General features: G+C 41.1%; 1 long non-coding RNA gene across 1 annotated transcript; it reads left to right on the forward strand.

Moving 5' to 3' along the window:
- Positions 1 to 19572: 19572 nt before the first annotated feature.
- On the forward strand, positions 19573 to 23124 carry LOC149449855 (uncharacterized). Its single transcript, XR_016315354.1, has 3 exons — positions 19573 to 19708; positions 19795 to 19890; positions 22939 to 23124. It is a non-coding gene; the product is annotated as an uncharacterized LOC149449855 (long non-coding RNA).
- Positions 23125 to 26915: the final 3791 nt, after the last annotated feature.

The raw sequence follows: 26915 nt of genomic DNA on the forward strand, positions 1-26915 counted from the left end.
ACTATGCATATACCATACCTGGCCAATGCCTCTGAAAGCTGGAAATCACAGAAATAGACACTGCTAGACCAGTGATCTCTACTTCCAGGTCCCATGCTAGCAGCCAGCCTTGCTGCATTCTGAACACAGGAGGTTGGGTGCTTGGCATGGACACCATTCATATACAGCTTTGCATCTTCTGAATTAATGCAAAGCATTTTCTAACTAGATAGGGTGTAGAGGCAACTCGGTGACATCATAGCTGACAAGCATCTGATTGCAGCCAATTATAACAAATGTCACTTGCCATCTTTCCTTTCTTGAAGAGCTAAACTTACTGAAGGATCTTCAGCATCCAACACTTCTGGGTGTGTCAGATGCATGTTTTCCCGCTACATGCTCTGGTTCCTAATGCTGGCCCCTCTGTCACTGTCATGTCCTTTAGTGCAGTATGAACTGGTGGATGGAATCAAAGATCACAGAGGAGAACGAGGTACCCAACACTCCTGGAAGTTTTGGATATGGAAGATTCTTCATTAAACATAGCTCTTTAAGAGTGAAGACTCGGAGTAAGTATACTTACTTTGTAGGGAGTTCCTTTTTTTTTTTTTTTTTAATTGTGTCAGAGTTGCTTTAACCACTAGCCTACAGGGCACTTATACCCCCTTCCCGCCCAGGCCAATTTCCAGCTTTCAGCGCTGTCACACTTTGAATGACAATTGCGCAGTCATGCAACATTGTACCCATATGAAATTTTTATCATTCAGCTTTCTTTTGGTGGTATTTAATCACCTCTGGGATTTTTATTTTTTCTTAAACAAACCAAAAACCACAGAAAATTTTGAAAAAAAAAAGTTTTTTCTTAGTTTTTGTTATACAATTTTGTAAATAAGTGATTTTTCTCCTTCACTGATGTGCGCTAATGAGGCTGCAGTGATGGGCACTGATAGGCTGCACTGATGGACACTGATAGGTGGCACTGATGGGCACTGATGAGGAGGCACTGGTAGGTGGCACTGATGGGCATTGACAGGCATCACTGATGGGCACTGAAAGGGAGCACTGATACATGACAATGATACATGACACTGATATATGGCAGTGATAGGCGGCACTGATAGGCAGCACTGACTGGCACTGATAGGCAGCACTGTTAGGCGGCACTGACTGGCACTGTTAGGCAGCACTGACTGGCACTGTTAGGCAGCACTGACTGGCACTGATAGGCACTGATAGGCAGCACTGACTGGCACTGACTGGCACTGATAGGCGACATTGACTGGCACTGATAGGTGGCACTGATTGGCAGCACTGATTGGCATTGATAGGTGGCACTGACTGGCACTGATGGGTGACATTGAAAGGCAGCTCAGATGGCCACTGATATGTGACATTGATGTGCACTGGTATGCACTGATATGTGGCATTGATGTGGCACTGATGGGCACTGGCACTGATGGGCACTGGCACTGATGGGGCCACACTGATCATCAGGGCACACTGATCATCAGTGCCCTGATGATCAGTGTACATGTCCCCTCCGCGGAAAGACAATTACCGGCTCTCCTCTCCTCTCGAGCTGTCAGCGTGACAGCTCGAGAGGAGAGAAATGCCGATAACCGGCATTTCCGTGTTTACATGTGATCAGCTGTGATTGGACACAGCGGATCACATGACCGAGCCGACATCTTCTGCTCTTTCCGTGATTTGCTGTTTCCGAGGTACACAGCGGACCGTCGATCGCCGCGCTGCGCGCTCCCTGAGCCATGCGCAGTGAGAATGGTAGGACGTCATATGACGTCCTATCAGAACGAGAGAACCACCTTGCGCCCGTCATTGTACTATAGGGTGGGCGGAAGGTGGTTAAAATAAAATTGGCACAAATTAAATATCTTTCTTGTATCCCCCATGGTATCAAGTGCACTACAGCCTTTTGTATTGAAAGCACATTTTTATTTCTGTTTGTGCTGTGCTGTAGATCCACCCCAAACTCAAGCCAAATTAATGGGCATTCCATTAGGGAAGCTACAGCATAGCACCAGTAGGCAATGCCACCTCTCTTAAGATTCTCACTGTGTACAGCCCCACAGGGTAAATGATCAGTCAGTACTGTTGGCTATGTAATAGATCTGATTCTGCGGGGCATTTGCTACTTGAAATCTGCCTTGTCTAACACACTGACATTTGTCTATTGTTGAGCACTGCCACCTGCCTTCTTTGGGCAGTGTCCTGTGCCTCGTGCCTACTGTGTTGCAATACCATCTGTCTTTGGTACTGCACTACTAGCCCTTTATTACACTCTCTACAGAAGTGCACAGTCAGCTGAGATTAATGTTCTCTAAGTGCTCTGGCTGTGAATTTTAATGATTGCTATTTGGGTCTTGGGAAGCTGCCTGTAAATCAGGACAGTGTGCTAGATTAGGCATCTGTTAGTAAACATACATGGCACTTGCAGATAGATCACACAACCACACCAGTGCTGACTGTACATTCACAATAGTAAGTGATCAATCAGTGCTCTGGGGCTGTACAATCTATCTGCCAGTGCCATCTATGTTTACTAGAAGCTGGCAGATCACACAGCCCCCACAGTACTGACTGTTTACTATTGAATTTGTGAACAAGCAATCAGTGCTGGTGGGGCTGTATGATAAATCTGAAAATGCTATGTACTGTATGTTTAGTAAGAGCTGGGAGATCTATCACACAGCCCTACAGTGGCAACCTGCAGCACAGCATATAGAATCAGACAATCAACATGTCTTGCCCAGCACAATGAAATGGTTCAAGGAATGTCATATTCAGTACTTTTGCCAGTATCATAGTACAGGGGTTGGACAAAAAAATGGCAACACTACATGATTTGCAGGTGTGAAAGTGATGACATGTTTCGCTTTGAAAGCAGAAGTGATGCATCATTTAGCTTCTGCTGTGTGATGAGACACCTAGCTAACAGGCTGGAAGCCTCACTTTCGTCATTCACTGCGTGCACTGCTAGTAATACGGAGTCAAGTCAGAGCTTATTGAGCTTCAAAGAGGGCAAGTTGTTTGTACCTGCTTAGCTGGGGCCTCTGTGACTGAAGTTGCCAACTTATTTGCCGTGTTGCAAGGTACAGTATCAAAGGTTATGACGGCATATACAGTTTCCAGGAAGACACCATCTGATAAGCATTAACACTGTCGATATGGTCAACTGACCAAAAGAGACAAAAGGACATTTGCGCAGGATTACGACCTAGAATAAGAAATAAACTGCTGAAAAAGTGACTGCAGAGCTCAATCTCAGTCTTCACAGGACTCAGTCTTCACTGGACTGAGATTAAGCCCCGCAGTCACTTTTGCAGCAGTTGTTTTCTTATTCTGGGTCACAATCCTGCACAATGTTCTTCTGTCTCCTTCAGTCAGTTGACTATGTTGACTGCAGTTATGCTTATCAGATGACGTTTTCTTGGAAACTGTATATGCCGTCATAACCTTTGATACTGCACCTCACAATACGGTAAATAAATTGGCAACTTCAGTCACGGAGGCACCAGCTAAGCAGACACCAACAATTTGCCTTCTTTGAAGCTCAGTAAGCTCTGACATGATCCTGTATTACTAGTAGTGCATGCAGTGAATGACAAAAGTGAGGCTTCCCACCTGTAAGCTAGGTGTCTCATCACACAGCAGAAGCAAAATAATGTTACATCACTTCTGCTTTCAACAGGAAACATGTCATTACTGTAACACCTGCATATAGGGGCGGACTGACCATTTGGAGACTCGGGCACTGCCCGAAGGCCCGGGGTCAGTAGAGGGCCCCATGGGATGCCCCAGGTACCTTTCATTGGCTTTTTTCATAGGCTTTTTTGGTATGGGCGAGGGCACAGGGGCCCAATGATCCCCTATTGCCCGAGGGCCCCATGAGTTGTCAGTCCGCCCCTGGGTCTGACATTGTTTGGCTGCGTGGCCATGTTTGATCAAAATCCCTCGAATATAACATTTATGTTTGGACCACACAGAGAAAGGGTTTTGCACCGAGTCCATGTTGGTGGCAAAGTATATGCTCCCAGATTGCCTTCCGTAACTTGAGCATTGTCTTGTCAATAGTAGGGTCTGGATTGTTTTTGTGTTGGCACTCTAGAACATGTAATTTTGCCAATAGGTCCAATAGAGCTTTGGTCCGACCAGGGGCGGACTGACCATTCGAGCACTCGGGCACTGCCCGAGGGCCCGGGGTCAGTAGGGGGCCCCATGAGATGACCCTGGTACCTTTTTCATAGGTTTTTTTGAGTTTGGGCAAGGACACAGGGGCCCCATGATCCCCTATTGCTCGGGGGCCCCATGAGTTGTCAGTCCGCCCCTGCCTGCACATCATGTAGTGTTTCCATTTTTTTTCTAACTCCTGTATGTATGGAGTGCTCTACTGTATGTGCAGCATATGTTATTCTATACTCTGTAACAGGAGAGAGTGTGGGTTAGGCTACCTCCCGTCTCTTCCTGAGTTTCTCTTTAATATATTTACAGAATGTGGACAAATAGCCCACTGTTTAAGCTGAATAATATCAGTTTAATAAGCAATGTTTAAAGTTCCAGCATGCCCTCCACTCATCAAGCAATCTCCATATCCATGAATAAAATATTACTGCGCTTATGAATAAATCTTAGTACAAATAAACCGTATTTAAGCTTCAGTCCTAATTGTGAACTTATAAACGCAAAATAAATGAATAAATACCATATGGACCGCGCATACAATAAACTTAGTGGAAAAAAAAAATATATATATGATTGTGATAGTCAATACACATATATTATACTGGTAATAATATTCAGTCCCAGTACGTGAGAATAAAGTGGAAAGGTGGTAAATGCTTGATTGTGAACTCCGTAATAAAGTGACAGGTGCTCCACTGTGCTCAGAACGGTGCCCCACATGGATTTGCACTCACCATCATCCCATGACCACCTATCTCTAAGTATGGTCTTATGCGCTTTTTTGGGACTATCCCAGTGTCCTGGTAGTGATAACCAATAATCCTTCCAGGGGATAGCAGCGTTGTTAGCGGTAACCGATGTTCTTTGACAGGATTTAAACAGTGTTGCTAATGGTACCAGTGTATCTCCACAGGGTCCGTATCAAAACTTCAAACCTGAATTCCTCCTCTCCTCCACAGGCAGTACAGCAAATATCAGCAAAAAAATAGAGATAAAACGGACATCCCATAGTGTAAAACCATAAACCTTTAATATTGGGGAGAAAATGTAAAAATACAACTCACAAGCAAAGTGCCCATAACCTGGCACTCAGTGTAATCAGCCTTGTTGCTTGTGAATGGAAACCAATATGGCAGCCGCGTTCCAGCGTGCGTTCCAAAGGGCGGAAGTGATGTCAGCGGACGTTGCGTCATCAAATAAATCAATAGATTGTCACCAGGAAGTTTAATAAGCAATGTTTAAAGTTCCAGCATGCCCTCAACTCATCAAGCAATCTCCATATCCAGTGTACAGCACTGAATGAACTTCTCTTTTGCTCTTTTAAACATACAATTGTAGTGTTATGTTATATCTGTTTAATAAGTTCAATAACAAACCTGTTAACCTTGTCCAAGTTTGTCAAAGCTGTCCTGTGCACACTTCCTGCATTATCTTAATGGGAATAATTAGGCCTCCTAGTTCTTATCTGGCACAATGGAACAATTAGCCCCTGTGATGCTCACCCCAATTCTAAGGATAGAAACTATAGCTATCAAGTGTTGCTTCACCTGTAGCAGCCTCTGCTCCCTTAAGGCAAGCAGGCCTACTGGTATTTTGTTGCTTCAGGTATTGCTACACAATGCTATGGTTTCTGACCTAGTAGCACAAGAGGCCCAGTGTATATATGTATATATATATATATATGACCTTCAGGATTATCCAGCATGGGTCATAGCACAGCACAGCTGACAGTGGTTAGGGCAGGCAGCTGATGGTCAGCGTTATCCAAAGACAGGCAACAGGCACAGCATTATCCACAAACCGTTCAAAGATAGGGCAGGTAACAGAGAAGCATAATTCTGAATCAGTATGAACTCAAAGGCAGGAAGCACTCTTAAAAAGAAGTTTGTATTCCAGGCAAGGGGTCTGTAACAGGATATTCGAATGAATAGATTAAGTGGGCAGGAACAGTAAGCAAGGCAGGATAGGGAGTCAGGTAGCTAGGTGCTATCACAATCCCAAAGCCCTGGGCATATAATGCTCAAATAGAGCACTGCAGTGCCACAGCCAATCAGACCTGAAACGATATAAGAGGCAGTGTTGCAAATGGGAGGATGTACAGGAGGCATGAGGCTTGTAGCCAATGGAAGCAGATAGCGCAACACCTCTCAAGTAGAGCCCATTGTCCATCAATGGAGACACCTGCTGGGTAGAAGATAGTTGCCACTGCTGGCTGTTAGAGACTAAGGGGGTGTCATCTCTTCTGCCCAGAAGAAGACACAGGGCTAAGCGATGTAGAGTAAAGTAGGCATGTGAGTGTGTCTTAAGCTCCTAACAGCCCCTATGTTGTAGAGATGAGGACAATGGGAAAAATTCAATAGTTTAGCAAAAAACAAAAAAACTGTCCAGAGCTGACACTAGTCCACAAAAATGCCGTGTTTCATCCCACAATAAGAAATGAGTAGTTGTGGGCATTTCTTATACATCAATGGGTATTTTTCTCTAATTACAGAGTCTTTAAAGGGATACATGGGACAATATGCATGTATTGCAGAGATGTAGGGCACATGGTTTAATTTTATTTTGCCTTTACATTCACTTTATGGAATGCATTGCAACGTTATAAATACGTAATCCAATTAGGAGAAACATGCTTTATCTGTCTGATATACCACAGAACTATGACTAGTGTCTAATGTCTTTCATTAGGACTGCTATTTACATTTACGTTAATGGAAACCTGTGCTGAGAAATATGGAAGTTGCAACTGGTAACCTCACATTGATGGTTGCTTGGCTGTTTCACTCTTTAGTACTTTGAAATTCTCACTTGGAACAAGCATGCATATCAGGACAGCAAAACTGAGATCAGAAATCCTAAACTGAAAATTCATTCTAAGTCTGTGACTATCACTGAAGCCATTGGAGCAAGATGACAGCTAGGAAACCAGTAGTTTTAGTAAAAGATCCGCTGGCAGCCTTTGACCATACAATGAAATAGTGCCGTCTATCCTGACTTCAATTTAATCACAGAAAGATGGATCTTTACCAGATTCACAAATACACATTCAAGGCCATATCTTTATAATTCAGTCAGTGGACACCTCTGTTATCCTTCTAAATATATGGATGTGCAAAAGACAATAAACAACTGCACGCATGCACAATTTTGGCTAATCGTGAAACAGTTTTTGTCATCTTGTTCAAGCGATAGCTTTTGGAAGAGCTGGGCACAGTCAATAAAAACATTTATTATTGTCTAATTAGGTCTAAAGTAACCTTTCACTGTTGATAATGGCACCTTTACACTCAATGTGATAACAGATATAAAAAACAGACTTGCAATACAAATGAGTTTAACGCTTATCGGTACACCACAAATTATTATACTATTCAGCATGACATTTCGGGCTGCTACAAGGGGGCAAGTTTCCCGTTGCTCAAGGTTATCAGATCTGCTTGATTTTGCATTATTTGTATAACCATGTGTCTGTTCCTTTTTGAGAGCATCTGTTTTCTTAGCTGCCAGACCACTGTCATTACCAAAAAAGTGGCATTATGTGTAATGGGTGTAATTTAGAAAATGGCTGCATTTTCAACTCAGATCACAGCAATCATCTTATTTAGAATATGGCTAGAAAGGAACACTATGCCTTGAAACATCAATAGTGTCTCAAAACGGAATGGCTCTTATTTGGACATGCATAAAAAAACTGTTTTTGCTTTTAAATGACTCATTGTAAGTTTCTAAATTGTAAAGCTAGAAGACAATAGACTATTAATAAGAAATAATAGGAGGTTTTTATGTTATGTATATCTAAGAATAACACATTTTAATGAGAGAAAATGCATTAAGATGCAAATTGAAATGTACAGTGAAAGGCAGAATGAATAGTGCCTTATAGCTTAAATGGTGTGATGAATAGAGTAATTATTACATATGACATGAGCATAAAATATGTTCACACAAAATTTATAAAGTATAATGTATGGCTAGGTCTAATTAGCAACATAAAACATCTTGCATGTCACTGATATTAATCAAGTTATATCACGAGGCATCTGAAAGAAGAAGTGAAGAGCTAGTGAAACACACACCTTAAAGGCAACCTGCACTAATGAAATATGTAGGTGGCTGTTGCTATACTCTGATTCTGAAAATGCAAGTTGCCTGGTTGTCACACCTGTCTGATGAGTTCAATAGTTTCTGATTAACATATCTGGCTTCACGTACCTTGGTTGAAGGCCAAACTGACGAGAGGTCTTCCCTTGTGTCTCTGGTCCGAGCACCCCTGAAGGTGGTGACAGAGGTACTAGGCTCAAAGAAGCACAGGTATTGGTAGCTTGGTAGCAGGTAACTGCCGTGGTCAGAGACATAGTCAGGATGAGCCAGGGTCATACAGGATGAGGCAGACGTATGGTCAGGTAGCAGGCCAGGGTCAATACCAATGAAGCAGGTAGACCGAGGTCCAGTAGCAGGCCGAAATCAGAATCAGGGAAGCAGGCAGAAAATAGTCAGAGGCAAGCTGAGGTTAAAATCCAAATCCACAGAGCAAGGTCAGGAACTAGCCAGGTCAGCAATGGGAGATCAGTCAGCAGAAACAGGAACACAGGTCACGGGGGAGTTGAAGAACATCTAGTGATTGTCACACAGCAGGGTCTCCTTTAAATAGGCAGATTGGCGCCAATGCACATGGATATGTGCGCCAATGCGTGTTGGCTTACAGAGATTCTCCTACGTGTCAGTGCACACTGGATATTAACCCAAGCTTAATTGTGCTGGTACATGTGCATGAGCATTAGCTGCATGGGAATGAGCATTAGCTGTAGTATTGGCATTAACACCAGCTGTGCTAGTATTAGTCCTCTGACATCTGGAAGACGTATGCAAATCAAAAGCTTTCATTGCACTTTTCCTTGCTGCATACTTGTTTTGGATCAGTGACCCATAAAATAGTAAAGCCAGAGACTGTTAGGCAACTGGTATTTTTCAGAAGGTCAAAATTGGCAACCTATGTGTTTCATATTTCCTTACATGAGACCTATTTCTAGAACATAAAAAACAAAATGGGAACAAAGGATGAAAAGTTTCCAATGGTGAGCAGTCAGGCTCAGGTTCCCCGCTCTTCCTATTTTCCCCAGTTTTGGTAAGAGTTTTTTTTATTAATGCCCCATTTCAGTTCTCTAAAAACTATGTTTATAGCATGCAAGTATCCAATGATTGCTTAGTTTACAATATCCCAAAGTTCTAAGTGTTGGTCTTTCAATAGAAAAGAACTCAAAACAGATGTAAAAGAATGGAGTTTAGGTTATTTGTTCGTACAGTATATTAACTTATTGTACTATGTTTTAGACTATGTAAATGTGGAACCACAGAATTCATTTTGTTAAGGAAATCAATTGTCGCTAATATTCCAAAACAACTGCTGTGTGACTCTACCCTTCTGTACCTATAATTAATTCTCTTATCTCTGCAATGCCAGCTGAAATTTCAGGACAACTGACAATGGAAGATCTTGTACAGGATGGTGAAATCATTTAGGAGGCAAAGAATTATGGCGTACAACATGTACCAAAGTGGGACAATCTAACTTTCCAGGCATGGAAGAGAGCTGGGAAAGTGTTCAGGCAAGTACAGAATTAAGTAAAAGGTATAAGTAGAGTGTGCAGCAACAACAGAAATATAGTCTCTTCAGGCTAAGTGGCTATTTTAAACTGTGGAATGACTGCAAAGAAAAATAACTGCCTCAATTTCTAGGTTTAAAAAAGTGTAAGCCAATCAAGTTCAACCTAAAAAACAGTCTATGTATTTTTTGAAACCCTGGCTAATCCAGGTAAGCTAAGCACTTGATAGATAGGTTTTGGCTACTTTAATGACATGTGTAGCAAATAAATAATTGTCCTCAGAATGTAGCTGTAATGGAGCATCAGCAGCCAGTGCTTACTGTCATGCTGTCTCCACAAGCCCACTCTACTCCCCCCATGGGTCCTTCCTTCTATAGTGAAGCCCAGTAAAAGGAAGGTCTCCACCAGCTCAATGCAGCCATGATATTTCTGCTGCGTTGCTCATAGTTACCAGTCTTCACTTTCTTCATATGTTCCCGGTCACCAAAAACCCTTAAAGTGAAACTTTAGTTAGAAAATTACAGTAAGTCCTAATAAATTACTTCATGCTGGCCCCTTTTCAAGGTACAGCAATGTAAAGCATCAAAAATAAGTACCTATACTTTTTAAACTCCAGTTAGGCACTGTCTCACCCTGCTTTGTACAGCCTCAGTTGCTCTGTATTCTCAGCACTATGCCAATAATTAGTGAGTAACTAGAGGTCGACCAGTTGACAGCATCAAGATTTACTGCTGCTCAGGGAGGAAATAATAGGACCAATCCAGACTGTGCCTAGGGAACACAAATTACGAGAGAAGAGAAAAGCAGGAGAGGTGACAGGACCATCTCTGCTGCCAGGGAGACACAAAAGTGTTAATCTTACAACGTAACTCCCTGATATTCTCTCTCCTTTCTCCTTCAGCAGCTGCAGCCTGTGAACTCCAGCATTGTAAAGCTTCTGTCAGCCTTCCTCTTTAAATGAGCCAAGACATACAATCAAGGCAGGAAATGCACATGTTTTAATTACAGAAAGTGACACATAGTTTTTGATAGCAAGGAGATGGGGAGTTTCCAATTAGGAAGTGACTTCCCTGGCTTCAACAAAATGGCTGCCTCCAGCAAGAAGAAACAGTAGTATTGCTGGAGGCAATTAACAACACACACTAATTTTGGTAGCATAATTATTAATCTGGAATGTGTGTTCTTTTGTTAAAGAATAGGAATTGTTATCAAACTGTTATGGGTAAAGTTCAGCTTTAGGGTTATAAGTAGTTGGTAAGTAGTAAGAATTGTCTCATGAAACCTACCCTACTATCTATATTTTTGGCTTTTTTCTAGTTTTGGATAGATTAAGGAATGGCTAAAACCCTTATTACCTCCTGGGATGCAACAGAAAGTAAGAGGAAATCTTCCCAAAGTGAGGGGAATTTATATCTTAGACAGCTGTTGCAAAAACATTAAAAGTAGAAATGTGCCAATTGTCCCTTTGGTTCGAGGTGGCTTCACCCAACATTTTTAAAGTTTAGGTGATGAATCCAAACTCCACTAAAGTCTATAGGAGCTGAATGTTAAAAACACAATAATGGATATTTTCTAGGCTTATAAGCAAACGAGTAATAGCCATCCAAAGCAGTGTGTCCAAGCTGACAGGGAAGAGGACTGTTAGTAAACAAAGCAGCCCTCCTCTTCATCGGAGATCCTTGGTAATCACCGTGCAGTGGCGGGGAATCACCGACCAGAACCCGGTGATTGACCACTGTGAATGGCAGTACGGGTAGGGCGCCCCCTACCCAGAGATGCAAAGTCCCGTATATATACGTGATTTTGCGCACCCCTGCCGCCCTGTAGCAGTATATCTGCTATAGGACAGCGGCGAAGCGGCAAAAGGACTTGTCAAACAATGTTAGTGTGTTCATTTACAGTTTATTTGGGTACAGGTTTCTTTGCCAGTGGGGACTCCCAAGGCAAAATACCCCCCTTCTCCCATGTTGAGGGCATGTAGCCTAATATGGTTCAGGAGGGCTGGGGCTGCACACTTGTCCGCTCACCTTTTCTGGCCAGCAAGGCTATTTGCTCGGATTCGGGTCAGGTGTATATTTTGCAGAGGCCCCTTTTTTCTTTTTTTTTACACAATCCCTGCCCCTTTGTTTGTAGTTGTCTGTCATCTGGGATTCCCAGTAGTAACGATTGATTTTAGTGGAGGAAGTGTTTTCATCATTTGTGTCTATTGCTGCAGAGAGATGAGAAGCTTTCTTTTTCTGCTGTTGACACCACTGCCTCTGCAAATCTTAGGTCTAAGGTAGTGGATTTCAAACACTGCAATGCCTGGTGTCAGTGGCTGCCAAGGAACATCATTACAAGCAGAACTTTGAACCTGTGCTTGCCATAAGGTGAACATGACCACCTGGTAACTGCATCTCAATGTCTACTCAAAAGTTTTTACTGCTTATTTAATTTGTTAATGGTTCTTTGCTAATGATACAAGCTACTATGGACAAAATATTTTCCCTTAATTCCCTTATCTGACTAGTACAATTGTTATACTGCATGCTAATAGATAAAATGAATCAGTAATATCTGTGGGTGAATTCTTTTTTGTATTATCCTAATATTTTATCTATTTTATTGGAAGAAAACTTATGTTGCACCTAAGTTAATAAACTGCTCAAATGATCAGACTGAATATTTATCATGCCCTAGCCAATCCCTGGAGGGAGGTGTCCAGAAAGTGTCAAGGGGAGGTGATTGATGGTCTAGAACAGAGGTCTCCAAATATTCTAGACAAAGGGCCACTTTCTTGTCCTTCAGACTGGGGGGAGGGCAGACTCTGGCCATTGGGAGTGGAAAAAGTCTGGATGTCAGTGGGAAAAAAAACAATGCTCCATCTTTGGTTTCAGTAGGAGGAATTGTGCCCCATTGTTGGTTTCAGTGAGAGGACTTTTGCCCCATCAGTGAGGTCATTGAGCCCCATTGTTGGTGTAATTGGGAGAAATTGTGCCCCACCATTGGTGTCATTAGGAAGAATTGTGCCCCATCATTGATGTCAGAAGGGGGATTTATGCCCCATTGTTGGCATAAGAGGATGAAATAGTGCCTCAAGGGCCAGATAAAAGCAAGCAAAGGGCTGCATCTGGCCCTTGGGCCACAGTTTGGAGACCACTGATCTAGAGCCCTGGAGAGATTGTTTCTTTGTCAGGAAGGGTTCCAGAGCCTCTGGGGCTGCTGCCCCCTGAGGCAGCCTGTGGACTGTGTAGCTGAATTTGAGACCTCAGCTGTGGCACAGCTGAAAGCCTGAAGTGATTGTTTTGAGGAGCTGGCTGTGGAACTTCACCATAAGGGATCTGGTCTAGAGAAGGATTGTCTTTCTCACTGGACCATGTCCAGAGGAAGCTGGAAGGTGTGTACCTGTCCTGGGGACTTATGAGTAATGACCTTGAATTGTGATGGCTCCCATAGGGTCTCTGAGTACTGGCCATTCACATGTGTGTCCATATGTGTGAGCCTAGAGAAGAGTGTCCTTCTATTACCATACAAGCATTGGAGTATCCTGTGCCCTAACCCATCTCCTATTTAATGTTATTCAAGTAATAAGTATCAAAAAGACATTCCATAGACTAGGTTATTGGAGTGCATGCACTGGTGCATGTGGAGATGGTCAGCGTTTGCACTATTTGGGAAGAACCAGTTATTACCAGTGACATAGTTATGCTGCCCATATCTTCCTCAAAATCGTTCAAGAATGACAGCCTACTTTGGGACTCAGCTTTATCATGTGAATTTTTCTCTGTCATATATGTTCTAATAGACATAATTGGCATGTAAGAACTATAGTAACACTTACCCAATTAATCCCTTCATAACAAACAATTTTTTAGGTAAGTTTGGTTTGTATATTTATATCCTTAAATTACAGCAGTAGAAAGAGGACGATAATGAACAAGTCTAGGTGTATCAATTCCCTTTTATACCTTCCAATTCTAGTAATTGCTGTGAAACTAATTGGTTAGAAACTACTATGCAATCATGTCTGTTAATCTCATAATGGCTCAGTGTATTTGTGCAGGCTCAGACTGTGGCCCTAGAAAGAAAAATACGTTACTCAATGCTCAACTTAAAACACAAGAACATTTCTTTATAAGCTCTTCAGGCATGAGTTGTTAATCAGTTTAACAAACACACCTCTCAGTTTCTTATCTTTCCATATCTTGAGTAAATGTGAGGAAACTAAATACTGTTTTTAGTAAAAAAATGTACACAGTTTATCTCATAGTTTTCTGTCTATCTGCCCTCTTGACTATCTATCCCTTCACCCCTCTGTCTGTCCACCCTTTCACATGCCCATTCTCCATAATAGTTGAAAATGGCAGCAGGGCAATTTTGAGGTTGTAGGGCTAAGGTTATCACTACTGTTGATAGAAGGCAGAAGGTGCAGGAACCTAATTAGGGTGCAAACTGCATAGAAAAAGGCTCCTTTTTGGTCTGGTAAATATACCATAAAACATGTTTTTTTTTATATCTGTTCAATAAGTGCAAAAAAAACCTGTTGATTTTACCAGAAATTGTGTAAGCTGATACCATTCTGTGCTCTCTACCTGTGCACAAGAAAAGGTTAGGAAGATGAGCAAAAGGCTGTGCTCTTCATAATCAGAAAATAAGCAGTCAGGGCTGACACCACAGGCTTAGAAATTTAGAGCTGTGTTGTCATGTCAAAGAGTTAAGAGCACAATATACACTCACCAGCCACTTTATTAGGTACACCTGTTCAATTGAGTGGTAACACAAATTGCTAATCAGCCAATCACATGGCAGCAACTCAATGCATTTAGGCATCTAGACATGGTGAATATAACTTGCTGGAATGGGGAAGAAAGGGGATTTAAGTGACTTTGAACGTGGCATGGTTGTTGGTGCCAGACGGGCTGGTCTGAGTATTTAAAAAACTGCTGATCTACTGTGATTTTCACACACAACCATCTCTAGGGTTTACAGAGAATGGTCCGAAAAAGAGAAAATATCCAGTGAGTGGCAGTTGTGTGGAGGAAAATGCCTTGCTGATGTCAGAGGTCAAAGGAGAATGAGCAGATGGGCTACAGCAGCAGAAGACCACACCGGGTACCACTCCTGTTAGCTAAGAACAATAAACAGAGGCTACAATTCGCACAGACTCACCAAAACTGGACAATAGAAGATTGGAAAAATGTTGCCTAGTCTGATGAGTCTCAATTTCAGCTGCAACATTAAGATGGTAGGGTCAGAGTTTGGCGTAAACAACACAAAAGCATGGATCCATCCTGCCTTGTATCAACGGTTCAGACTGGTAATGTAATGGTGTGGGGAATATTTTCTTGGCACTAGCAAGGTATACCTAATAAAGTGGCCGGTAAGTGTGTTTGTGGCACATCGTCAGTTCTTTTTCTGTACTTATGGCATGTTCACAGTAATAAAACATGGGGAAATGTATTGCAGATATGTACTAAAAATATTTATTTTTGTATTTTGCCTTGAAATATGCTTTAAGACTTAAAGTGGTAGTAAACCACCAAAAATAAATGTAAAAACAATTCCCCTGCAAACTAATTTCATAATGTGCTAGTATGCATCGCCTACTAGCACATTATGAAAGACATACCTTAGAACAAAAGCCTTCAGCGGCGTGTTATCACTGCTGACAAGGCTTCCTACTTCACTTGGTCTTCCTTCTGGGTTCATTGGTTCTGACCAGTTGATTGGCCTTGCCACGATGACGTCACTCCCGTGCATGCGCGCGGAAGTCTTGGCCGCGGCACAGAGCTCTGAAGGAATGGCACTGGTATGCCGTTCCTTCAGAGCTCATGTACTGGTGATCTCATCGGCTGCAGAGACACTGAATATCCCCTAAACAGTGCATGTTTAGAAGATATTCCTTGTACCTACAGGGAAGCTTTATTGTAAGCTTACATATAGGTACAAGTTTCCAATAGGAGTTTACTTCAACTTGAATAGATAATGCAAGGTGGCAGGCATATATAGTAAAGAATCATGCAAAAGGTCAGGACAGGTGGCAATCAAACAGTAACTGGGATTAAAAAACAAAGCAACAGGTGATAATGGCTAGATAGTGAAACACAAGCCAAATGGTGAATCAGGAGTGAATACTAAGAGATAAGCTAAACTGTAAAAAGTAAATACAACAACTCTCAACCCACTGGGAAGCAGTAACAGAAACCTTTTCTTAGGCAACCTGTTAATGTACTGAACCTGAAATGTTCACTACTTTGTTTTCTGCCCAGCTACGTCATTTCTTTATGGGAGGTTCCATGATGAAAAAAAGAAATTACACAATGACCACCCACCCTAACCCCCCTTTACCTCAAGGCCCCATTTATACCTGTGCATTCTGGGATGAGTGCAGAAACATGCTACAAATGTGCTTCACCCTTACAGTGCCATTAAGTGTTAATGGCCCCCTGAATGAAGTTAGCAGACGCATGTTTTGTTGCACAGTAAAAAACATGAGGCTCACCATCTGAAAATGGTGCAGGAGCTTCTTCGGTGGGTTTGTCATGTATATAGCAGTCCCTATTCTGATGTGTGAAAAATGCCATGCTGCAGCATTGGTCTGATTCTGCAGCTGTCTCCCACCGGCTCTAAGCCTGAGAACTGACAAATCAGACATGACCACTGATCACTCAGTTCTCTGCTCAGAGTGGAGAACAGTGACTTTTCTTCCAGTGATCACTTGAGAGCCGGGCTGGGGAAGGGGTAGAAGCAGCTGGCTCTGGGTCTCAGCGGTAAGCTGAAAGGCTGAGCCAGCAGCAGATCAGGCATCTGGGTGGATCCCAAGAAATTGGTCATGATCTTTCCAGAATCTGGTGCAGCTCTGTGACACTAAAGCCTGCTGTTGTCTGATTCTGGGTCACAAGAAAGCAATATTAAGTGAACTCTTGTGACCCCCGAGGGGAACTAAATATTCTCTGGCCAAACTTCTCTTTTAAGACCTCTGGGCTGAAGTATAATGCCTTTTTATTGCATGCTACAGTTTGAGACCTATAAGAATGAATGATAATTCCCAAAAAGGCAGTGTCATGTGTTTTGTTTAACATTTTAACATACCAAAACAAAAGAAGTATTCAAACCTTGGCAACTGAAAACAAATAAGGAAAAAAATGGAACAAAAGGAGCATTTGGAAATGCTTCCTGAGGACATCATTACTAAGAAACATAAGTCGAGGCAGAGCTACAGGAAGCAACGTAGTCCCGTTCCGGCAGAGACACCGGGCTCGCACTAGGCTGCTTAACCCATGTGCAGGGCAGAATGCACAGATCAATGTGAGTGCGTAAACTGATGATTTTTCACGTATTTGTATAAAGTGTTTTTAATAAAAGGGTTTTACACTATTAGAGTCTCTTTCCACTCTGATTTTTTTGATGTTCCTGGTGACACTGTGAGCAAGAAGAGGTGGATTCCTGGATGTGGCATTACCCCTTGGGGGAAAAAGCACATATAGACCAATTCTTAAGTGGGAGGTCATGGCTATCTGGTGAGTTTTCCAGAGTGGAGGTGGTGCATAGTGATTACTGAAGGAAGTATTGATATAAAGAACTGATTTTTGCACGGAGCACTTTTATAGTATATGAAAGCGGAGAAGTTATAATTTGTGCAAGTTTAGACGGAGCACTTTATATATTATATGGAAGAAGAGAAGATCTACCTTATGGACTTTTTCTGGCACTTTATTAAGCTATAGTTTTATGTAACTTGATTTATTTGTATATGATTGCTCATAGGAGCGCTGTACACTAAGCAATATTGATTTAAGCACACATTGTGTGAAATACAGCTGCTGGGGTATATTATAGGTACTTATATAGTCCTGTCAATTTACTCACCGCTTTACATATATATTGCACATTCATATTAGTCCCTGCCCTCCAGAAGTGTACAATCTAAGATCCTTAACTCACATTCATGCATACACTAGGGCCAATTTAGACAGGAGCCAATTAACCGCATGTCTTTGGAGTGTGGGAGGAAACTGACGCAGACACGGGGAGAACATGAAAACTCTGGGCAGGTAGTGCTGTGGTTGGGATTCAAACAACAACTGTAGTGTTGCTAGGTGGAAGTGCTAACCACTTAGCCACTGTGCTGCCCAGGCAGCATAAGGGATAAGGGGTCTTCCAGCACAGGTGTTAATGGTTAGATTTGGTCAAAAGGAGCATTAATGCTTTGTAACACTGTATAATGCATGTGCAAGGACATCCAAAAACCCATACTAAAACTGTATGGAGCATCAAGTGCAGAAGAGTGAACAAGTCTCTGTCTGTTTGGCGCAATCTGTGTGGCTTTGTGCTATTCATTATGAAATACTAAACCGTATGGTGAACTCTAGTATTGTAATATACAAGTAGTACATCATTCGATCATATGACTAGATCTTTAGAGTGTGCATGGTTACATTTTTAAAATGTAGGCAGGTACACTAATCGGGCTGAAAACAAATATATAAATCAGCGTAGGCTGTAAAATGTTATGGATATGCAAGAGGTTATTAATATCTTAGATCAATCTACAGCCTTTTGTTGCTGCTAGTATGATATTTCTGTGGGTGTGCTGTGCACACTCCATAACAGCATTCAGTTGTGCTGTACCCACTGATATTGCATAAGTAAATGATTTTATTAATGATTTTACAGAAGTTTGAAAGTCATAGTGAAAAAAACAAACATATTTTGCACATTACCAGAAATAATGTAATTTATGTACATTATTTTACTTTACTGTCCCAGGCATTGTTATAAACTTAAGAATGTTTGGAGGATGGACGGATCATGCACTGATGATCACAGTATTATCGTTTGTACATTTAATTGATGGTACTGCATGCTGTGATCTATGTAAAAAAAAAAACCAGTCAGTTGCATTTACAGTATCTCGCATAATAATGGTGGCCACACAAAATATTGACACTTTGGGCCCAATCTGGACATTTGCACTTAGGGGTGCACTCACTTTTGTTGCCAGCGGTTTAGACATTAATGGCTGTGTGTTGAGTAATTTTGAGGGTACAGCAAATTTACACTGTTATACAAGCTGTACACTCACTACTTTACATTGTAGCAAAGTGTAATTTCTTCAGTGTTTTCACATAAAAGATATAATAAAATAATAACAAAAATGTGAGGGGTGTACTCACTTCTGTGAGATACTGTGTATATACTGTATTTTATAGTTTGCAGATGTTTTATAGCATGGAGTATAACCTGTGTGTGTATACAGTATATGTGTATATATAAAAAATATATATATATATATATATATATATATATATATATAAAAATACGTAGATAGGTATAATTTTTTTTTTTATAGGATATTCCTTTAATCAATGAATGATTAAAATAAAAGAGCATTTCACCAAAAAACGTCTAGGGATCGCTTAGTAAGAATCAATCCATATGTTACTATGGTTTGTGTTGTAATTGTCTAAATACTTTCCAATCCTTAGAATAGACACACAAGGACCAATTCTAGTAGAGTGACTTGCTTGTCTCTTGGAAGCCTCCTCTCTTAGTTGCTCTTAGACACACTTGACCTGTATGCTTGGTAATATGTTATTGCAGCTTTGATATTAACAAATAGATAGGGTGACCATAGGTGGTATCCCATGATTAGCTAAGTGTCAAAAGGGAATGATTTGCTTGTCTGGTCATGCTTGACTCCAGAGATCAAACAGTGTGTATTTGCTTTTTGTTTCCCATAGCTCATTGGAGTGTGCATGGTAAACTTGCATAAGCCGTGAGACGGCAGCTCTTACCATGGAGACTGTGGTATTACTATTTGCTTCTCCTGTTTACGGTGTAATTGCATGAAACAGCAGTGCCTTGGAGTCCAATGTTCTGATTCCTCACTCATGCTCTGGAGGAGATTTTTCTCTTGCACAGACTGACGAGACTAAAGTAAAGAGGTATACAGCAGACTTATAACAACTATTCTTATAAATGTTTTACATTGTACCTTCTGATCTTGTTTTATGTTTTATCTTTACTGCAGATGTCCTCCACAAATCAATCCTTAATTCTGGAGCAGAAGGCCCAGGTCCACTTGTGTGCTGCAATATTCAATGAGCGGTCCAAGCAATGGGTTAAGGTATAATGATTATATCTTAGTAGGAAAATTACAGGCGCACTTTAATTTTATAGGCATTTACTATATAGGTTTCCTGGATAATATTTTTCATTAACCTCAAAAGACTAGAATATATAAGTGTTGCTTGCTTGCTAGATGAGAATATAAGTGATAAACATAAGATTTATTTCCCTTTTATTAAAAGCAAATTGCCAGCTGCAACCCTTTTTTGGCAAAACACATACACTCAGATTCAGTGGAGACTCACAAACCAAATTATAGGCTAAAAGTTTACAAGCTGTAGTTAATTTTTGAGCAATGGCTTGCAGATCTCACTGCAGCACAATGAAACCATTAACTACGAATGTGCATGGCAGAGAAATTTACTGTGCACCTGAAGATATTCACACAGCATTTAATTAGCTAAAGCAATAGAGAATTTTCAAATAGAAAAGTGAATGTTCATTCAGCTTAGTAAATAAGATGAAACTGTGTTCACACCAATCATGTGGTAGCAAAAATGTTGTTTTTTTCACTTCCTTTGCACTAACCGAAGAACATATATTGAAAAAGAAATAATATGTACCTGTGCTCAAATGGCAATAGTTTATACATCAGGTACTAAAGGGGTGTAACCACATGTTCACAAAACAAAAATTCTGGATTAACGCTCTGCACACTGCTATAGACCCTTTCTAGCAAACTGCACAAAAACAGGGAATTTTGGTTCACATACATTGCGATATATGTTTAAAGGATAAGTTCACCTTTCCACAAAAAATAATAAATGCACATTTTTTTGCAGGTAAAAAAATGTGCATTTATTATTTTTTATGTTAGGAGCCTGTAAAGCATTACACCAGCGATCAGCAGATCACCTGCACACTGTCAGCGTATCTGCTTGCTCGTACATCTCATACGGGCAAGCTGATACTTGCTGACAGGAAGACTCAATGAACTACCACAGCACTCACAGCACTGAGGAGGACTGTGAATAAATTACACAGCCATGTGAGAAGAGCCTCGCATTGCCGTGCTGTTTTGGAAAGTGACAGCTAGTACAGAGGGCTTTTCCCTATACTGCTGTCACAGAGAAGGGGGCAGCAGGTAGTGGCTGCAGGATCGCGGGAATATGTTACATGGTCCACACTAAAAATGGCTGGAATGTGTAAAGTGTTCCAGTAGGTGAACTTATATTTTAAACTGGCCAAGTATGTCAAAGTAATTCCTCTCTGGCCAGTCCTTACTCTGCACTGCAAAATGCAACCTCCGGGTGCATGCATATCAGGTCCTTTTTCAGTTTACTGCTGGCTGGAATGTCTGGGAGCTGTGATATACAGTATAAAGATTGCCTAGGTTACATGGGTTGAGTGGCTGTCCCTACCTAATAAGCCTGTCCTCTTCCCAGTGAGTTTGCTCATCGCAATAATGGGCCAGTAGGCTCTATTCACACTTAGGCGCTTGTGAAAACATGCATTCACTGTTCAGGTGCCATTCATTTCAATGGCACCTGAAGACGCCGAGCATTTTTGACGCAATCATGGCGCGCTTTTCCGCACGATCGCGGTTCCAGAACCTTTTTGGGCATTCTGCAATTTTGTCTGCGTGATTGCGATGCATTTTTTGGGTGGAAAATGCCCCCAGGGAACAGAAAAAACACCCTGCGTTTTCAGGTGCCATTGAAATGAATGGCACCTGAACATGTAAATGCACGGTTTCAAATTTTCACAGCATGTTTTCAAATCGCAGGCAGAATCGCGGCAATTCCACCTGTGATTTGAAATGCCTAAGTGTGAATAGAGGGATGATAGAATGGGCCAGGTGCTTGAAGCATCTGACCCAGGAAGTCTCTACTGTATATCATAAAACATGCAGTTATTCCCAGCATTGGAGGTACTTAAAGCCAAGTTGAACTCTGTTTAATTTGGTAAAATTCATTATGAAGGCATTAAAACAAAAAGTGTTAAATAGACTACAGTCCATTTACTTTCTAAAGCAGCTATAGTCTGAGTAGAAAAACTTTTACCCTTGTTGCAGTGAGACACTTATTCTGTGTGGGGAAGCAGTGGTCTGCAGTATCTACTCTTACTATCTGCTTATTTGACATTTCTAGCATTTATTTTAGATATTTTCTTAAATCATTTTCATCACATGGTGGTCTTGTGTTCATAATAATAATATTTTTTTATTAAGGATTTTTTTTATATTGTTTAGTTTTCTCTGATTATTGTTTATTTAAGTATCAGTATTTGTTTTTAGTTGATTCTCTTAAGCTTTTCATTTAAAGCATCCTTAATACAGTATTTTTGTATTCAAAGCAGTTTTTTCTTTGCTTGAATATAAAGTTCTATGCATGATTAGATATCCTGATAGGAGTTCTAATCCTTTACCACTAAAGGGTCTATGTATAAAAAGTTTACTTTACAAATGTCTCTGCAAAAGCTAGCAATAATACCTATAATGTTTGTTATATGTGTGTAATGTCAGGTTCTATTTGTTGCCTGCCATATGTCATAATCTCTAACATCTGATTGTAAGAGAAAATAGCCTTAAAGTGGTTCTGAAGTCTAATTATTTTATTTTATCTTAATGCATTACAAACATTACGGGCATTATTTGTGATTTTTGCGTCCCTTGAGAGTATGCTTTGCATACATGTTCAAGATAATACTGTATAAATGATCATCTGCAGTAGTTAGGTACTAAGCAGTGAAAAGACCCCTGTCCATATGCAGCTTTTGCGAAAAAGTCAATCATCTAAATAAGAGGTGCCTACGTTTTTAAGTTAACATTAACTGAAGTTTACACTTTAAGCGCAAAAATTATTTCTACATTGTTTAACCTGCTCTGTAACACTAGGATCTTGGTTCATATGTAGCAGACAGTGAAAGTTTTTTTTTCTTAAAATAATAGGTTTTAGAACTGAGCAAAATTTTGCAATTTCTTTGTGAAATCTAATAAATAATAATTATTCAACTATTTTTTTCTATAGATTTCAAAATAGGTGTATAGTCACAAAATGGTATTATACACACTCACTGATTTCTAATTCTCTCTTCCTGTATGTAGGCTGTGGAACATTATGAGATGTTATTGAAGGTTCTGAATAGAAGGCTCTTCTCTGAACATACGGATATGAAGCAACATTACAAGCAAATGGTAGTTGTACACAATATTTAAAATGATCATGTAAAACTGGGGCAGATGTGTTGCCCCAAATCACTTTAATATTAAATTTAGATTGTGTCTGAAAAACCTGCCTTAAGAGTTGTTGGTTCCCATTGCTAAAATTCTTTTGAAATAGCTAATTTCCTTCTTGTCATACTAATCCTCTGACTGCACTTTACTAACGTGCCATTGGCTTCAAAACATATTGAACTACTGACCTGTTTCTGACTATGCAGATTACTAAAGCTTGAAACCCGGTACACACGGGCCTAATATCAACAGAAAACAGCTGACATTCTGCCCATGTGTACATCATCCTGTCTGGCAGAAACTGGCTGAATGTCCAGCTTCTGTAGAACATGCATGCTACAAAAAACATGTGCCGATCGGCATCCGATCAGCGCTCTCAGCCAATGGCTGCGAGATGGGAAGGGTAGTCCCCCTGTCAGAACACAATAGCTCAGTGGGGAGATCACTATACTAACTTTGAATAGTTAGTACAGAGACCTCCTTGTGAGCCCCTCAGTTTTTTTTCATTCAGCCCACTGGAAAAAAAACAACTCATCGTGTGTACCAGGCAATAGAGCATTCCAAAGTTCTTGTTTGCATACTTGTTCCAGGCCAGTAAATCAGAATTGGGACAAAAGTGTCAGCATGACATCCAAATAACTAGCAGGTCAGTAATGTTAGCCTACATTTTACATTCATGACTGGTTTCCTTTAGGTCACTGACATAGAGTAAGTATACAGATTGAGAGCTATGACTGCATTTTGATTTCATTTGCTGTACATGTGGTCTAAGACTTGGGGCCGGTTCACATCTGTGTGGTGTGTTTTTGGTGTGTTGCATTTACATGTGCTTTAGATGCATTGCCTTTGAACTCTATAGAATGTGTGATTTGATGAAAACAGATCAAAGATGTAGCATGCAGGACTAAACCTAAACTGCACCAGTGTGAACACTGGTCATTAAAGTCAATGGATTAGCACTGGCAACCAGGGAACTAGCATTCTGAGAAAGAGCTCACCATTGGCAGTACTCATTGTTGTCTCGTGACAGGTTTCCTTTTAGCTGCCAGAATACAGGCTCATTATTGACCAGGTTAGAATAACTGCCAAGAAGTCATAGAGTTGCGGGGCAAAACAAACCATCTAACTCACTTAAAATTTCCTCTTTTATAAAAAAAACGTTGACATGAAAAATCTGGTTATGATGCCTGCCCCTACCTGTTTACTTAGTCTTCATCTGCCTACAGTATGTCTTGATATAATGCAGGCTTTCAGACAATAGGGGAAATTAATAAAAAGTGTCTGAAATGAACTTTGTCCAAACTGGAACAGTTGCCTAGAGCAAACAAACAGCTTTTAACCACTTGGTAACCGTGCTATAGCCGAATGATGGCTACAGCACGGTTATCCAGTTCTGTGAGGGCGTCATATGACGTCCTCCTAGAACATGCCCTCCTACACACCTCCAGCAGCACGCACCGCGGCGATCTCCATGATCACTTTGTCCTACAGACACAGGTGATCACATGATAAGGTAAAAAGCCAATCACAGTGGCCTTTTACCATGTGATCAGCTGTGTCCAATGACACAACAGATCACAGAGTAAATACAGTTGGCAGTTATCAACAGCACTTTCCTCACGCTGTCGCAGTACCGCCCATCAGTGCCCAGCAGTGCCGCCAGTCAGTGCTGTCAATCAGTGCCATCAGTCAGCACTGCCCATCAGTATCACCCATCAGTATTCATCATTGCTGCATATCAATGAAGCATCATCAGTGTCTCCTCATCAATGCCCACCAGTACCGCCTCATCAGTGCCACCTCATCAGTGCAGCCTGTCAGTGCCTATCAGTGTTTCCTATCCGTGCCACCTCATCAGTGCCCAACAGTGCTACCTATCAGTGCTGCCTCATCAACGCACATCAGTAAAGGAGAAAAATTACCTGTTTGCATATTTTTTTTATAGAAACAAAGAAAAAACATTTCTTGCAAATTTTTTGCTCTTTTTTTGTTTATAGCACAAAAAATAAAATACCTAGTGGTGATTAAATACCACCAAAAGAAATCTCTATGTGTGTGAAAAAAAGATAAACATTTCATATGGGTACAATGTTGCATGACAGCGCAATTGCCATTCAAAGGTGACGGCGCTGAAAGCTGAAAATTGGCCTGGCACAAAGGGGGTATAAGTGCCTGGTAGGCAAAGCTTTTTTTGCCATACTTCTCATGTGAGTCACAGGAGTGTACTTAGTCCTGCAGTCCTGTGACTCAGATTCAACCACTGTCAGTTGATGTCACATAGCCAGCAGGGATTCTGACAATAATTTTGAGACCCCTCAGATGTCTAACTGGCAGCTGGCTCAGCCTCTCAGCGTGCTGCTGAGAGCCTGAGCCAGCCGCTCCTTCCCCCTGTACACCCCTCAGCTCTAGTAAGTGCTGGAAGGGCAGAGCAGAGAGCTGGTGACTGACCGTCACCTTGATCTGCTCAGTGAAGACTGAGAACTGTTCTTGGTCTTAGAGCCAGCGGGGGACAGCTACATTAGCCCAAGGCTGCATCCACACAGGTGAGTATGGATGTTTGTTTTTTGTAATCTCATACTTCTCTTTTAAATTTTACGTTTTTAACTTGTGTGTGAAAAAAATTAAAGCTCAAAGTTGATTGGTTGCTCTGGGCAACAGCACCAGTTGAGGCAGAACTTATCTCAGACACTTTTCTGAATGTAGCGATTTTAGATACTATTACTAGTTTAATATTCTTTATAGTGGACTTATACTGGAGTAAGGAAAGTCAAAGGTATAAAAAGTAGCATTTTTTTTACAATTATGAAGATTTCAGGATATTTCGAAAGTGTGACATTATACTTCCTCTATACCCCACATTATTTTAATAGCTTTACATAGTTATTTTGGTATTGATTACAGTGATGTTCTGCAGGGCTGAATGACAACTGGACCTGGAACAGCTTATTCTTTTATAGGCTTTTCTTCTATTGCTGTCATGGTAACAAGAGTGCAAGCAGTATGAAGACAGACAAGGCCAGAGAAGGTCTTAAAGTGACTCTGTCATCACTAAAAAAAAATCCTGAAAGCAGGTCCTTTCAAGGGATGAGGGATCATACCTTCTTCTCTGGTGATCCACATCTTTTATCTTAATCCTGCTGAAGCACTACAGCCCCCTTTCTTTGAGTGTTTGATTCCTGTGTCTCCCGACCCACTATGTGGTTCCTTCTGTTGACCCCTATGTCACTACTGTGCCCTGTAATAAGGTAAGGGCTGGAGGAACCACAGTGTGTAGTGGAAGACCAAAGCCAAAAAAAAGTCCCAGAAGTGTCAAATGCTGAAAAATCTGACAGAGGCTTTAGAGTCTTGGGCCTTGGAGAAGTATAATACCTTTTCAGGGATCAGCTTTTAAGATTTGTTTTTGGGGATGAGTGTCTCTCTAATATAAACCTTTTATGGCTCACAAAGTTTTTTTTAATTACCGTCTAGGTCAGTGGTCTCCAAACTGTGGCCCTTTGCTTGCCTTTATCCGGATCCTGGAGCACTAGTCCTCTCACTTACACGTGGCACTATTCTTCCCACTGACACCAACAATGGGGCATAATTGCTGCTACTGATACCAATGATGGGGCACTATTCCTCTTCTGATCAACCACAGGGCTATGTAATTTTCTTTTTAATCTTACTGACCACTAAGATCAAGTCATTGTTTACTACCACTGATGCTGGGACACGTTCTACTACCACTGGCCGCAGCCCAACCCCCCCCCCCCCCAAGATCTGAAGCACAGGAAACTGGCCCATTGTTTAGAAAGTTTAGAGACCTCCAATTTAGGTGCTTGCAAATACGTTTCCTAAACTTCAGGAAA

Source organism: Staurois parvus, unplaced genomic scaffold (assembly GCF_062004578.1).
Source record: "Staurois parvus isolate SC_StPar_1 unplaced genomic scaffold, SC_StPar_1.0 ptg000599l, whole genome shotgun sequence".
NCBI lineage: Eukaryota > Metazoa > Chordata > Amphibia > Anura > Ranidae > Staurois > Staurois parvus.